The sequence below is a fragment of the Odontesthes bonariensis genome, chromosome 11 (genome assembly GCF_027942865.1).
Source record: "Odontesthes bonariensis isolate fOdoBon6 chromosome 11, fOdoBon6.hap1, whole genome shotgun sequence".
NCBI lineage: Eukaryota > Metazoa > Chordata > Actinopteri > Atheriniformes > Atherinopsidae > Odontesthes > Odontesthes bonariensis.
The window spans coordinates 32,714,387-32,726,601 of record NC_134516.1 but is presented as its reverse complement, the minus strand read 5'-3'; the positions used below and the strand labels follow the sequence as shown (position 1 = coordinate 32,726,601).

General features: G+C 49.2%; 23 non-coding genes across 23 annotated transcripts; 12 read left to right on the top strand and 11 right to left on the bottom strand.

Moving 5' to 3' along the window:
* Positions 1-2,096: 2,096 nt before the first annotated feature.
* Positions 2,097-2,215, top strand: LOC142393042 (5S ribosomal RNA). The gene has a single exon (XR_012771664.1). It is a non-coding gene; the product is annotated as a 5S ribosomal RNA (ribosomal RNA).
* Positions 2,216-2,513: 298 nt separating this feature from the next.
* LOC142392973 (5S ribosomal RNA) lies at positions 2,514-2,632 on the bottom strand. Its single transcript, XR_012771599.1, has one exon. It is a non-coding gene; the product is annotated as a 5S ribosomal RNA (ribosomal RNA).
* A 358-nt stretch (positions 2,633-2,990) lies between these two features.
* On the top strand, positions 2,991-3,109 carry LOC142393040 (5S ribosomal RNA). Its single transcript, XR_012771663.1, has one exon. It is a non-coding gene; the product is annotated as a 5S ribosomal RNA (ribosomal RNA).
* A 298-nt stretch (positions 3,110-3,407) lies between these two features.
* On the bottom strand, positions 3,408-3,526 carry LOC142392971 (5S ribosomal RNA). Its single transcript, XR_012771598.1, has one exon. It is a non-coding gene; the product is annotated as a 5S ribosomal RNA (ribosomal RNA).
* A 358-nt stretch (positions 3,527-3,884) lies between these two features.
* On the top strand, positions 3,885-4,003 carry LOC142393039 (5S ribosomal RNA). Its single transcript, XR_012771662.1, has one exon. It is a non-coding gene; the product is annotated as a 5S ribosomal RNA (ribosomal RNA).
* Positions 4,004-4,301: 298 nt separating this feature from the next.
* LOC142392970 (5S ribosomal RNA) lies at positions 4,302-4,420 on the bottom strand. The gene has a single exon (XR_012771597.1). It is a non-coding gene; the product is annotated as a 5S ribosomal RNA (ribosomal RNA).
* A 358-nt stretch (positions 4,421-4,778) lies between these two features.
* LOC142393038 (5S ribosomal RNA) lies at positions 4,779-4,897 on the top strand. The gene has a single exon (XR_012771661.1). It is a non-coding gene; the product is annotated as a 5S ribosomal RNA (ribosomal RNA).
* Positions 4,898-5,195: 298 nt separating this feature from the next.
* On the bottom strand, positions 5,196-5,314 carry LOC142392969 (5S ribosomal RNA). Its single transcript, XR_012771596.1, has one exon. It is a non-coding gene; the product is annotated as a 5S ribosomal RNA (ribosomal RNA).
* Positions 5,315-5,672: 358 nt separating this feature from the next.
* Positions 5,673-5,791, top strand: LOC142393037 (5S ribosomal RNA). Its single transcript, XR_012771660.1, has one exon. It is a non-coding gene; the product is annotated as a 5S ribosomal RNA (ribosomal RNA).
* Positions 5,792-6,089: 298 nt separating this feature from the next.
* LOC142392968 (5S ribosomal RNA) lies at positions 6,090-6,208 on the bottom strand. Its single transcript, XR_012771595.1, has one exon. It is a non-coding gene; the product is annotated as a 5S ribosomal RNA (ribosomal RNA).
* A 358-nt stretch (positions 6,209-6,566) lies between these two features.
* LOC142393035 (5S ribosomal RNA) lies at positions 6,567-6,685 on the top strand. The gene has a single exon (XR_012771658.1). It is a non-coding gene; the product is annotated as a 5S ribosomal RNA (ribosomal RNA).
* Positions 6,686-6,983: 298 nt separating this feature from the next.
* Positions 6,984-7,102, bottom strand: LOC142392967 (5S ribosomal RNA). The gene has a single exon (XR_012771594.1). It is a non-coding gene; the product is annotated as a 5S ribosomal RNA (ribosomal RNA).
* Positions 7,103-7,460: 358 nt separating this feature from the next.
* LOC142393034 (5S ribosomal RNA) lies at positions 7,461-7,579 on the top strand. Its single transcript, XR_012771657.1, has one exon. It is a non-coding gene; the product is annotated as a 5S ribosomal RNA (ribosomal RNA).
* Positions 7,580-7,877: 298 nt separating this feature from the next.
* On the bottom strand, positions 7,878-7,996 carry LOC142392965 (5S ribosomal RNA). Its single transcript, XR_012771592.1, has one exon. It is a non-coding gene; the product is annotated as a 5S ribosomal RNA (ribosomal RNA).
* Positions 7,997-8,354: 358 nt separating this feature from the next.
* Positions 8,355-8,473, top strand: LOC142393192 (5S ribosomal RNA). Its single transcript, XR_012771809.1, has one exon. It is a non-coding gene; the product is annotated as a 5S ribosomal RNA (ribosomal RNA).
* A 298-nt stretch (positions 8,474-8,771) lies between these two features.
* LOC142392964 (5S ribosomal RNA) lies at positions 8,772-8,890 on the bottom strand. Its single transcript, XR_012771591.1, has one exon. It is a non-coding gene; the product is annotated as a 5S ribosomal RNA (ribosomal RNA).
* Positions 8,891-9,248: 358 nt separating this feature from the next.
* Positions 9,249-9,367, top strand: LOC142393033 (5S ribosomal RNA). Its single transcript, XR_012771656.1, has one exon. It is a non-coding gene; the product is annotated as a 5S ribosomal RNA (ribosomal RNA).
* A 298-nt stretch (positions 9,368-9,665) lies between these two features.
* On the bottom strand, positions 9,666-9,784 carry LOC142392963 (5S ribosomal RNA). The gene has a single exon (XR_012771590.1). It is a non-coding gene; the product is annotated as a 5S ribosomal RNA (ribosomal RNA).
* A 358-nt stretch (positions 9,785-10,142) lies between these two features.
* LOC142393032 (5S ribosomal RNA) lies at positions 10,143-10,261 on the top strand. Its single transcript, XR_012771655.1, has one exon. It is a non-coding gene; the product is annotated as a 5S ribosomal RNA (ribosomal RNA).
* Positions 10,262-10,559: 298 nt separating this feature from the next.
* Positions 10,560-10,678, bottom strand: LOC142392962 (5S ribosomal RNA). Its single transcript, XR_012771589.1, has one exon. It is a non-coding gene; the product is annotated as a 5S ribosomal RNA (ribosomal RNA).
* A 358-nt stretch (positions 10,679-11,036) lies between these two features.
* On the top strand, positions 11,037-11,155 carry LOC142393031 (5S ribosomal RNA). Its single transcript, XR_012771654.1, has one exon. It is a non-coding gene; the product is annotated as a 5S ribosomal RNA (ribosomal RNA).
* A 298-nt stretch (positions 11,156-11,453) lies between these two features.
* LOC142393631 (5S ribosomal RNA) lies at positions 11,454-11,572 on the bottom strand. The gene has a single exon (XR_012772150.1). It is a non-coding gene; the product is annotated as a 5S ribosomal RNA (ribosomal RNA).
* A 354-nt stretch (positions 11,573-11,926) lies between these two features.
* Positions 11,927-12,045, top strand: LOC142392961 (5S ribosomal RNA). Its single transcript, XR_012771588.1, has one exon. It is a non-coding gene; the product is annotated as a 5S ribosomal RNA (ribosomal RNA).
* Positions 12,046-12,215: the final 170 nt, after the last annotated feature.

Below are 12,215 nucleotides of genomic sequence, written 5' to 3'. Positions count from 1 at the left end.
CCTCCATGTTATCCCCACTGCTGTCTGTATCTTCTCCCATTGCCCATTCACATTCCTGCCCTGCCCGCAAGTCCTCCCTTGACCCCCCTACCCCCCCTCCCCGCTGCCTCCTCAGTCCTCTGCTTGCTCCACTCGTCTGCCGTCTTCTTCTCTCCACCATGGGTCTCCTCTCCTCTCCTCTGTCCTCTCCTTGCTCGCTGCCGTTGTGGCCATCTCTCTCCTTCTCCCCTCTCATCTGCGTTGGTGTCTCCTCCACCACCGTCAGGTCCTCCTCCTCTCCGTCTCGCTCGCCTCCCTCCTCCATCTGCTCCACCTCTCCGTCAACGAGCTCCAGGCTCTCTGCTCCACCTCCGCTCTGCTCCTCCTCTCCACCAGCGAGCTCCAGGCTCTCTGCTCCACCTCCGCTCTGCACCTCCTCTCCACCAACAAGCTCCAGGCTCTCTGCTCCACCTCCGCTCTGCACCTCCTCTCCACCAACAAGCTCCAAGCTCTCTGCTCCACCTCCGCTCTGCACCTCCTCTCCTTCAACGATTTCCAGGTTCTCTGCTCCACCTCCGTTCTGCTCCTCCTCTCCACCAGCAATCTCCTGACTCGCTCCTCCACCTCCGTTCTGCTCCTCCTGTTCTCCGTTTTGCTGCTCTTTTCCTCTCCCATCATTGCACTCTCGTGCGTAATGCCCCTGATTTGCGCATTTATGGCACTTAAATTCAGGACATTCTCTTAGAATGTGTCCCGGCTGAATGCACAGCCGGCACACTTTTACTTGTCTGTCGTGAATTACACGAAAGTATTCTCCCCCCTCCAGGGTTTCAAACTTTGTAGAATACGGCAGCGATTGCACTTTGTCGTTAAATTGCACCTTGCAAAAGCGCGTGCCGTCAGCCACGTCCGTTCCTGGCCATTTCCTCCTCTTAATCGGTGAAGTTGCCTTCACCCCCCAAGTTGCTAATTTTTCGCATATTTCCTCGTCCGTGATGTACGGGGGCAAGTTGAGGAAGGATACAACAAGTTCATTGCTCCTGACTTCCTTTGCCATTACCCGCACTCCTTTTAATAAAAAGCCGTCCATGAGGCGCGCCTTGCCTTTCCCGTCCTGCATGGTTATTTCGTATATGCTCTTTGCCTTCAATCTGCAGGCCAGAACTATACCGCAGCTTTCTTTTATGCCTCTCAGCAACTCCATTAGTGTCACTTTGTCTGGCCCTGCCAGCTCCACAATCACGGTCAGCTCCTTTTTGAAGCCACCGTCTTTCACACTTTCTCTGTCATTCTTCATATTCTCTTCATTCAAACTTCTACTTTCTCCCTTCCAACTTGCTGCATTCACTTCTCCATTCTTTCTCACTTTCTTTCCTCCATTTTCATTTCCTCCTTTATTCATACCTTCATTTACTCTCCTAATCTCGCTGTCTTTCACACCATCATTCACTCGCCTGTCATCCGTCAGCCGTTCTCCTTTGTTCAATATCGTTGTCATTTTCCGTTCCATTGTTTCGTTTGCCATGGTATCCGTCCGGTTACAAAAACACACGAAACGAGGACGTTCCCCCGAACAGCGAAGCTGCTGGGGGAATAAAACAAAACACACAACTATACAAACAAATCTTACTCACACACGATCAGTCAAAACACTCACCAAACACTTTCACTCACTCTTTCAAACGCACGCGCTCTCTCTCAAACAAATTGCTGCAGGGCACCGACTGTCACAAGTGATCATGGGGGTGTGGCCGTAAGCCAGCAATGGAATCCCAAACCAGCTTTTTATAGATTCTGAAACAGAATCTGTTATTGTATTCCGACTTCTAAAATAGAACTATACTGTTTAGAGAAGACGCAGTTTATGAGCATGTCGTGGGATTGAGCTTCCCTGGTTTCTCTATATGACAACGGACACAAAACTACACACAGGGAACAGAGGAGCTTGACAGACACTAAGTTATCTGAGAGTCCCATTTTCAGCTGCAGAGAACAATCACATCAGGGAAGTCAACGTGCAGGCTCAACAGCAGCCTCTCAAGCCAGCTCTCTGGTAAAAATAGGGCAAACGTATGGTTCCAGCACCTATATAACATATTTTTGTCACAGGGACTGTGGCTTACGGCCACACCGCCCTGAACACGCCCGATCTCGTCCGATCTCGGAAGCCAAGCAGGGTCGGGCCTGGTTAGTACTTGGATGGGAGACCGCTTGGGAATACCAGGTGCAGTAAGCTTTTTTCTCTTCTCTCTGCGGCCTGCATGTAACATCTGACCATCACCGTGTGCCACACAGACACCAGGAAGTTAACCAGCTTGGGCTGCTGCTGATTGGTTGGCACACACCTCTGTTTGGTTTTGGCTCTCAGTCTCCATGTTGCTGATCCTGGATCTGCTGAGATGTGCCAGGCCATTGTTGGCTTTGATCCTCATACATTTAACTTTGTCCTGAGAAAGGACAAGTTCCAAAAAGTCAAACAGGGACTACTTTTGCATTTGACGTAGCCAAACTGCATGCGCCTGGAGAAGCCAAAAGGCTTACAGCACCTGGTATTCCCAGGCGGTCTCCCATCCAAGTACTAACCAGGCCCGACTCTGCTTGGCTTCTGAGATCTGACGAGATCAGGCGTGTTCAGGGTGGTGTGGCCGTAAGCCAGCAATGGAATCCCAAACCAGCTTTTTATAGATTCTGAAACAGAATCTGTTATTGTATTCCGACTTCTAAAATAGAACTATACTGTTTAGAGAAGACGCAGTTTATGAGCATGTCGTGGGATTGAGCTTCCCTGGTTTCTCTATATGACAACGGACACAAAACTACACACAGGGAACAGAGGAGCTTGACAGACACTAAGTTATCTGAGAGTCCCATTTTCAGCTGCAGAGAACAATCACATCAGGGAAGTCAACGTGCAGGCTCAACAGCAGCCTCTCAAGCCAGCTCTCTGGTAAAAATAGGGCAAACGTATGGTTCCAGCACCTATATAACATATTTTTGTCACAGGGACTGTGGCTTACGGCCACACCGCCCTGAACACGCCCGATCTCGTCCGATCTCGGAAGCCAAGCAGGGTCGGGCCTGGTTAGTACTTGGATGGGAGACCGCTTGGGAATACCAGGTGCAGTAAGCTTTTTTCTCTTCTCTCTGCGGCCTGCATGTAACATCTGACCATCACCGTGTGCCACACAGACACCAGGAAGTTAACCAGCTTGGGCTGCTGCTGATTGGTTGGCACACACCTCTGTTTGGTTTTGGCTCTCAGTCTCCATGTTGCTGATCCTGGATCTGCTGAGATGTCCCAGGCCATTGTTGGCTTTGATCCTCATACATTTAACTTTGTCCTGAGAAAGGACAAGTTCCAAAAAGTCAAACAGGGACTACTTTTGCATTTGACGTAGCCAAACTGCATGCGCCTGGAGAAGCCAAAAGGCTTACAGCACCTGGTATTCCCAGGCGGTCTCCCATCCAAGTACTAACCAGGCCCGACTCTGCTTGGCTTCTGAGATCTGACGAGATCAGGCGTGTTCAGGGTGGTGTGGCCGTAAGCCAGCAATGGAATCCCAAACCAGCTTTTTATAGATTCTGAAACAGAATCTGTTATTGTATTCCGACTTCTAAAATAGAACTATACTGTTTAGAGAAGACGCAGTTTATGAGCATGTCGTGGGATTGAGCTTCCCTGGTTTCTCTATATGACAACGGACACAAAACTACACACAGGGAACAGAGGAGCTTGACAGACACTAAGTTATCTGAGAGTCCCATTTTCAGCTGCAGAGAACAATCACATCAGGGAAGTCAACGTGCAGGCTCAACAGCAGCCTCTCAAGCCAGCTCTCTGGTAAAAATAGGGCAAACGTATGGTTCCAGCACCTATATAACATATTTTTGTCACAGGGACTGTGGCTTACGGCCACACCGCCCTGAACACGCCCGATCTCGTCCGATCTCGGAAGCCAAGCAGGGTCGGGCCTGGTTAGTACTTGGATGGGAGACCGCTTGGGAATACCAGGTGCAGTAAGCTTTTTTCTCTTCTCTCTGCGGCCTGCATGTAACATCTGACCATCACCGTGTGCCACACAGACACCAGGAAGTTAACCAGCTTGGGCTGCTGCTGATTGGTTGGCACACACCTCTGTTTGGTTTTGGCTCTCAGTCTCCATGTTGCTGATCCTGGATCTGCTGAGATGTCCCAGGCCATTGTTGGCTTTGATCCTCATACATTTAACTTTGTCCTGAGAAAGGACAAGTTCCAAAAAGTCAAACAGGGACTACTTTTGCATTTGACGTAGCCAAACTGCATGCGCCTGGAGAAGCCAAAAGGCTTACAGCACCTGGTATTCCCAGGCGGTCTCCCATCCAAGTACTAACCAGGCCCGACTCTGCTTGGCTTCTGAGATCTGACGAGATCAGGCGTGTTCAGGGTGGTGTGGCCGTAAGCCAGCAATGGAATCCCAAACCAGCTTTTTATAGATTCTGAAACAGAATCTGTTATTGTATTCCGACTTCTAAAATAGAACTATACTGTTTAGAGAAGACGCAGTTTATGAGCATGTCGTGGGATTGAGCTTCCCTGGTTTCTCTATATGACAACGGACACAAAACTACACACAGGGAACAGAGGAGCTTGACAGACACTAAGTTATCTGAGAGTCCCATTTTCAGCTGCAGAGAACAATCACATCAGGGAAGTCAACGTGCAGGCTCAACAGCAGCCTCTCAAGCCAGCTCTCTGGTAAAAATAGGGCAAACGTATGGTTCCAGCACCTATATAACATATTTTTGTCACAGGGACTGTGGCTTACGGCCACACCGCCCTGAACACGCCCGATCTCGTCCGATCTCGGAAGCCAAGCAGGGTCGGGCCTGGTTAGTACTTGGATGGGAGACCGCTTGGGAATACCAGGTGCAGTAAGCTTTTTTCTCTTCTCTCTGCGGCCTGCATGTAACATCTGACCATCACCGTGTGCCACACAGACACCAGGAAGTTAACCAGCTTGGGCTGCTGCTGATTGGTTGGCACACACCTCTGTTTGGTTTTGGCTCTCAGTCTCCATGTTGCTGATCCTGGATCTGCTGAGATGTCCCAGGCCATTGTTGGCTTTGATCCTCATACATTTAACTTTGTCCTGAGAAAGGACAAGTTCCAAAAAGTCAAACAGGGAGTACTTTTGCATTTGACGTAGCCAAACTGCATGCGCCTGGAGAAGCCAAAAGGCTTACAGCACCTGGTATTCCCAGGCGGTCTCCCATCCAAGTACTAACCAGGCCCGACTCTGCTTGGCTTCTGAGATCTGACGAGATCAGGCGTGTTCAGGGTGGTGTGGCCGTAAGCCAGCAATGGAATCCCAAACCAGCTTTTTATAGATTCTGAAACAGAATCTGTTATTGTATTCCGACTTCTAAAATAGAACTATACTGTTTAGAGAAGACGCAGTTTATGAGCATGTCGTGGGATTGAGCTTCCCTGGTTTCTCTATATGACAACGGACACAAAACTACACACAGGGAACAGAGGAGCTTGACAGACACTAAGTTATCTGAGAGTCCCATTTTCAGCTGCAGAGAACAATCACATCAGGGAAGTCAACGTGCAGGCTCAACAGCAGCCTCTCAAGCCAGCTCTCTGGTAAAAATAGGGCAAACGTATGGTTCCAGCACCTATATAACATATTTTTGTCACAGGGACTGTGGCTTACGGCCACACCGCCCTGAACACGCCCGATCTCGTCCGATCTCGGAAGCCAAGCAGGGTCGGGCCTGGTTAGTACTTGGATGGGAGACCGCTTGGGAATACCAGGTGCAGTAAGCTTTTTTCTCTTCTCTCTGCGGCCTGCATGTAACATCTGACCATCACCGTGTGCCACACAGACACCAGGAAGTTAACCAGCTTGGGCTGCTGCTGATTGGTTGGCACACACCTCTGTTTGGTTTTGGCTCTCAGTCTCCATGTTGCTGATCCTGGATCTGCTGAGATGTGCCAGGCCATTGTTGGCTTTGATCCTCATACATTTAACTTTGTCCTGAGAAAGGACAAGTTCCAAAAAGTCAAACAGGGACTACTTTTGCATTTGACGTAGCCAAACTGCATGCGCCTGGAGAAGCCAAAAGGCTTACAGCACCTGGTATTCCCAGGCGGTCTCCCATCCAAGTACTAACCAGGCCCGACTCTGCTTGGCTTCTGAGATCTGACGAGATCAGGCGTGTTCAGGGTGGTGTGGCCGTAAGCCAGCAATGGAATCCCAAACCAGCTTTTTATAGATTCTGAAACAGAATCTGTTATTGTATTCCGACTTCTAAAATAGAACTATACTGTTTAGAGAAGACGCAGTTTATGAGCATGTCGTGGGATTGAGCTTCCCTGGTTTCTCTATATGACAACGGACACAAAACTACACACAGGGAACAGAGGAGCTTGACAGACACTAAGTTATCTGAGAGTCCCATTTTCAGCTGCAGAGAACAATCACATCAGGGAAGTCAACGTGCAGGCTCAACAGCAGCCTCTCAAGCCAGCTCTCTGGTAAAAATAGGGCAAACGTATGGTTCCAGCACCTATATAACATATTTTTGTCACAGGGACTGTGGCTTACGGCCACACCGCCCTGAACACGCCCGATCTCGTCCGATCTCGGAAGCCAAGCAGGGTCGGGCCTGGTTAGTACTTGGATGGGAGACCGCTTGGGAATACCAGGTGCAGTAAGCTTTTTTCTCTTCTCTCTGCGGCCTGCATGTAACATCTGACCATCACCGTGTGCCACACAGACACCAGGAAGTTAACCAGCTTGGGCTGCTGCTGATTGGTTGGCACACACCTCTGTTTGGTTTTGGCTCTCAGTCTCCATGTTGCTGATCCTGGATCTGCTGAGATGTGCCAGGCCATTGTTGGCTTTGATCCTCATACATTTAACTTTGTCCTGAGAAAGGACAAGTTCCAAAAAGTCAAACAGGGACTACTTTTGCATTTGACGTAGCCAAACTGCATGCGCCTGGAGAAGCCAAAAGGCTTACAGCACCTGGTATTCCCAGGCGGTCTCCCATCCAAGTACTAACCAGGCCCGACTCTGCTTGGCTTCTGAGATCTGACGAGATCAGGCGTGTTCAGGGTGGTGTGGCCGTAAGCCAGCAATGGAATCCCAAACCAGCTTTTTATAGATTCTGAAACAGAATCTGTTATTGTATTCCGACTTCTAAAATAGAACTATACTGTTTAGAGAAGACGCAGTTTATGAGCATGTCGTGGGATTGAGCTTCCCTGGTTTCTCTATATGACAACGGACACAAAACTACACACAGGGAACAGAGGAGCTTGACAGACACTAAGTTATCTGAGAGTCCCATTTTCAGCTGCAGAGAACAATCACATCAGGGAAGTCAACGTGCAGGCTCAACAGCAGCCTCTCAAGCCAGCTCTCTGGTAAAAATAGGGCAAACGTATGGTTCCAGCACCTATATAACATATTTTTGTCACAGGGACTGTGGCTTACGGCCACACCGCCCTGAACACGCCCGATCTCGTCCGATCTCGGAAGCCAAGCAGGGTCGGGCCTGGTTAGTACTTGGATGGGAGACCGCTTGGGAATACCAGGTGCAGTAAGCTTTTTTCTCTTCTCTCTGCGGCCTGCATGTAACATCTGACCATCACCGTGTGCCACACAGACACCAGGAAGTTAACCAGCTTGGGCTGCTGCTGATTGGTTGGCACACACCTCTGTTTGGTTTTGGCTCTCAGTCTCCATGTTGCTGATCCTGGATCTGCTGAGATGTCCCAGGCCATTGTTGGCTTTGATCCTCATACATTTAACTTTGTCCTGAGAAAGGACAAGTTCCAAAAAGTCAAACAGGGACTACTTTTGCATTTGACGTAGCCAAACTGCATGCGCCTGGAGAAGCCAAAAGGCTTACAGCACCTGGTATTCCCAGGCGGTCTCCCATCCAAGTACTAACCAGGCCCGACTCTGCTTGGCTTCTGAGATCTGACGAGATCAGGCGTGTTCAGGGTGGTGTGGCCGTAAGCCAGCAATGGAATCCCAAACCAGCTTTTTATAGATTCTGAAACAGAATCTGTTATTGTATTCCGACTTCTAAAATAGAACTATACTGTTTAGAGAAGACGCAGTTTATGAGCATGTCGTGGGATTGAGCTTCCCTGGTTTCTCTATATGACAACGGACACAAAACTACACACAGGGAACAGAGGAGCTTGACAGACACTAAGTTATCTGAGAGTCCCATTTTCAGCTGCAGAGAACAATCACATCAGGGAAGTCAACATGCAGGCTCAACAGCAGCCTCTCAAGCCAGCTCTCTGGTAAAAATAGGGCAAACGTATGGTTCCAGCACCTATATAACATATTTTTGTCACAGGGACTGTGGCTTACGGCCACACCGCCCTGAACACGCCCGATCTCGTCCGATCTCGGAAGCCAAGCAGGGTCGGGCCTGGTTAGTACTTGGATGGGATACCGCTTGGGAATACCAGGTGCAGTAAGCTTTTTTCTCTTCTCTCTGCGGCCTGCATGTAACATCTGACCATCACCGTGTGCCACACAGACACCAGGAAGTTAACCAGCTTGGGCTGCTGCTGATTGGTTGGCACACACCTCTGTTTGGTTTTGGCTCTCAGTCTCCATGTTGCTGATCCTGGATCTGCTGAGATGTGCCAGGCCATTGTTGGCTTTGATCCTCATACATTTAACTTTGTCCTGAGAAAGGACAAGTTCCAAAAAGTCAAACAGGGACTACTTTTGCATTTGACGTAGCCAAACTGCATGCGCCTGGAGAAGCCAAAAGGCTTACAGCACCTGGTATTCCCAGGCGGTCTCCCATCCAAGTACTAACCAGGCCCGACTCTGCTTGGCTTCTGAGATCTGACGAGATCAGGCGTGTTCAGGGTGGTGTGGCCGTAAGCCAGCAATGGAATCCCAAACCAGCTTTTTATAGATTCTGAAACAGAATCTGTTATTGTATTCCGACTTCTAAAATAGAACTATACTGTTTAGAGAAGACGCAGTTTATGAGCATGTCGTGGGATTGAGCTTCCCTGGTTTCTCTATATGACAACGGACACAAAACTACACACAGGGAACAGAGGAGCTTGACAGACACTAAGTTATCTGAGAGTCCCATTTTCAGCTGCAGAGAACAATCACATCAGGGAAGTCAACGTGCAGGCTCAACAGCAGCCTCTCAAGCCAGCTCTCTGGTAAAAATAGGGCAAACGTATGGTTCCAGCACCTATATAACATATTTTTGTCACAGGGACTGTGGCTTACGGCCACACCGCCCTGAACACGCCCGATCTCGTCCGATCTCGGAAGCCAAGCAGGGTCGGGCCTGGTTAGTACTTGGATGGGAGACCGCTTGGGAATACCAGGTGCAGTAAGCTTTTTTCTCTTCTCTCTGCGGCCTGCATGTAACATCTGACCATCACCGTGTGCCACACAGACACCAGGAAGTTAACCAGCTTGGGCTGCTGCTGATTGGTTGGCACACACCTCTGTTTGGTTTTGGCTCTCAGTCTCCATGTTGCTGATCCTGGATCTGCTGAGATGTGCCAGGCCATTGTTGGCTTTGATCCTCATACATTTAACTTTGTCCTGAGAAAGGACAAGTTCCAAAAAGTCAAACAGGGAGTACTTTTGCATTTGACGTAGCCAAACTGCATGCGCCTGGAGAAGCCAAAAGGCTTACAGCACCTGGTATTCCCAGGCGGTCTCCCATCCAAGTACTAACCAGGCCCGACTCTGCTTGGCTTCTGAGATCTGACGAGATCAGGCGTGTTCAGGGTGGTGTGGCCGTAAGCCAGCAATGGAATCCCAAACCAGCTTTTTATAGATTCTGAAACAGAATCTGTTATTGTATTCCGACTTCTAAAATAGAACTATACTGTTTAGAGAAGACGCAGTTTATGAGCATGTCGTGGGATTGAGCTTCCCTGGTTTCTCTATATGACAACGGACACAAAACTACACACAGGGAACAGAGGAGCTTGACAGACACTAAGTTATCTGAGAGTCCCATTTTCAGCTGCAGAGAACAATCACATCAGGGAAGTCAACGTGCAGGCTCAACAGCAGCCTCTCAAGCCAGCTCTCTGGTAAAAATAGGGCAAACGTATGGTTCCAGCACCTATATAACATATTTTTGTCACAGGGACTGTGGCTTACGGCCACACCGCCCTGAACACGCCCGATCTCGTCCGATCTCGGAAGCCAAGCAGGGTCGGGCCTGGTTAGTACTTGGATGGGAGACCGCTTGGGAATACCAGGTGCAGTAAGCTTTTTTCTCTTCTCTCTGCGGCCTGCATGTAACATCTGACCATCACCGTGTGCCACACAGACACCAGGAAGTTAACCAGCTTGGGCTGCTGCTGATTGGTTGGCACACACCTCTGTTTGGTTTTGGCTCTCAGTCTCCATGTTGCTGATCCTGGATCTGCTGAGATGTGCCAGGCCATTGTTGGCTTTGATCCTCATACATTTAACTTTGTCCTGAGAAAGGACAAGTTCCAAAAAGTCAAACAGGGACTACTTTTGCATTTGACGTAGCCAAACTGCATGCGCCTGGAGAAGCCAAAAGGCTTACAGCACCTGGTATTCCCAGGCGGTCTCCCATCCAAGTACTAACCAGGCCCGACTCTGCTTGGCTTCTGAGATCTGACGAGATCAGGCGTGTTCAGGGTGGTGTGGCCGTAAGCCAGCAATGGAATCCCAAACCAGCTTTTTATAGATTCTGAAACAGAATCTGTTATTGTATTCCGACTTCTAAAATAGAACTATACTGTTTAGAGAAGACGCAGTTTATGAGCATGTCGTGGGATTGAGCTTCCCTGGTTTCTCTATATGACAACGGACACAAAACTACACACAGGGAACAGAGGAGCTTGACAGACACTAAGTTATCTGAGAGTCCCATTTTCAGCTGCAGAGAACAATCACATCAGGGAAGTCAACGTGCAGGCTCAACAGCAGCCTCTCAAGCCAGCTCTCTGGTAAAAATAGGGCAAACGTATGGTTCCAGCACCTATATAACATATTTTTGTCACAGGGACTGTGGCTTACGGCCACACCGCCCTGAACACGCCCGATCTCGTCCGATCTCGGAAGCCAAGCAGGGTCGGGCCTGGTTAGTACTTGGATGGGAGACCGCTTGGGAATACCAGGTGCAGTAAGCTTTTTTCTCTTCTCTCTGCGGCCTGCATGTAACATCTGACCATCACCGTGTGCCACACAGACACCAGGAAGTTAACCAGCTTGGGCTGCTGCTGATTGGTTGGCACACACCTCTGTTTGGTTTTGGCTCTCAGTCTCCATGTTGCTGATCCTGGATCTGCTGAGATGTCCCAGGCCATTGTTGGCTTTGATCCTCATACATTTAACTTTGTCCTGAGAAAGGACAAGTTCCAAAAAGTCAAACAGGGACTACTTTTGCATTTGACGTAGCCAAACTGCATGCGCCTGGAGAAGCCAAAAGGCTTACAGCACCTGGTATTCCCAGGCGGTCTCCCATCCAAGTACTAACCAGGCCCGACCCTGCTTGGCTTCTGAGATCTGACGAGATCAGGCGTGTTCAGGGTGGTGTGGCCGTAAGCCACAGTCCCTGTGACAAATATATGTTATATAGGTGCTGGAACCATACGTTTCCCCTATTTTTACCAGAGAGCTGGCTTGAGAGGCTGCTGTTGAGCCTGCACGTTGACTTCCCTGATGTGATTGTTCTCTGCAGCTGAAAATGGGACTCTCAGATAACTGTCTGTCAAGCTCCTCTGTTCCCTGTGTGTAGTTTTGTGTCCGTTGTCATATAGAGAAACCAGGGAAGCTCAATCCCACGACATGCTCATAAACTGCGTCTTCTCTAAACAGTATAGTTCTATTTTAGAAGTCGGAATACAATAACAGATTCTGTTTCAGAATCTATAAAAAGCTGGTTTGGGATTCCATTGCTGGCTTACGGCCACACCACCCTGAACACGCCTGATCTCGTCAGATCTCAGAAGCCAAGCAGAGTCGGGCCTGGTTAGTACTTGGATGGGAGACCGCCTGGGAATACCAGGTGCTGTAAGCCTTTTGGCTTCTCCAGGCGCATGCAGTTTGGCTACGTCAAATGCAAAAGTAGTCCCTGTTTGACTTTTTGGAACTTGTCCTTTCTCAGGACAAAGTTAAATGTATGAGGATCAAAGCCAACAATGGCCTGCTGGGACATCTCAGCAGATCCAGGATCAGCAACATGGAGAC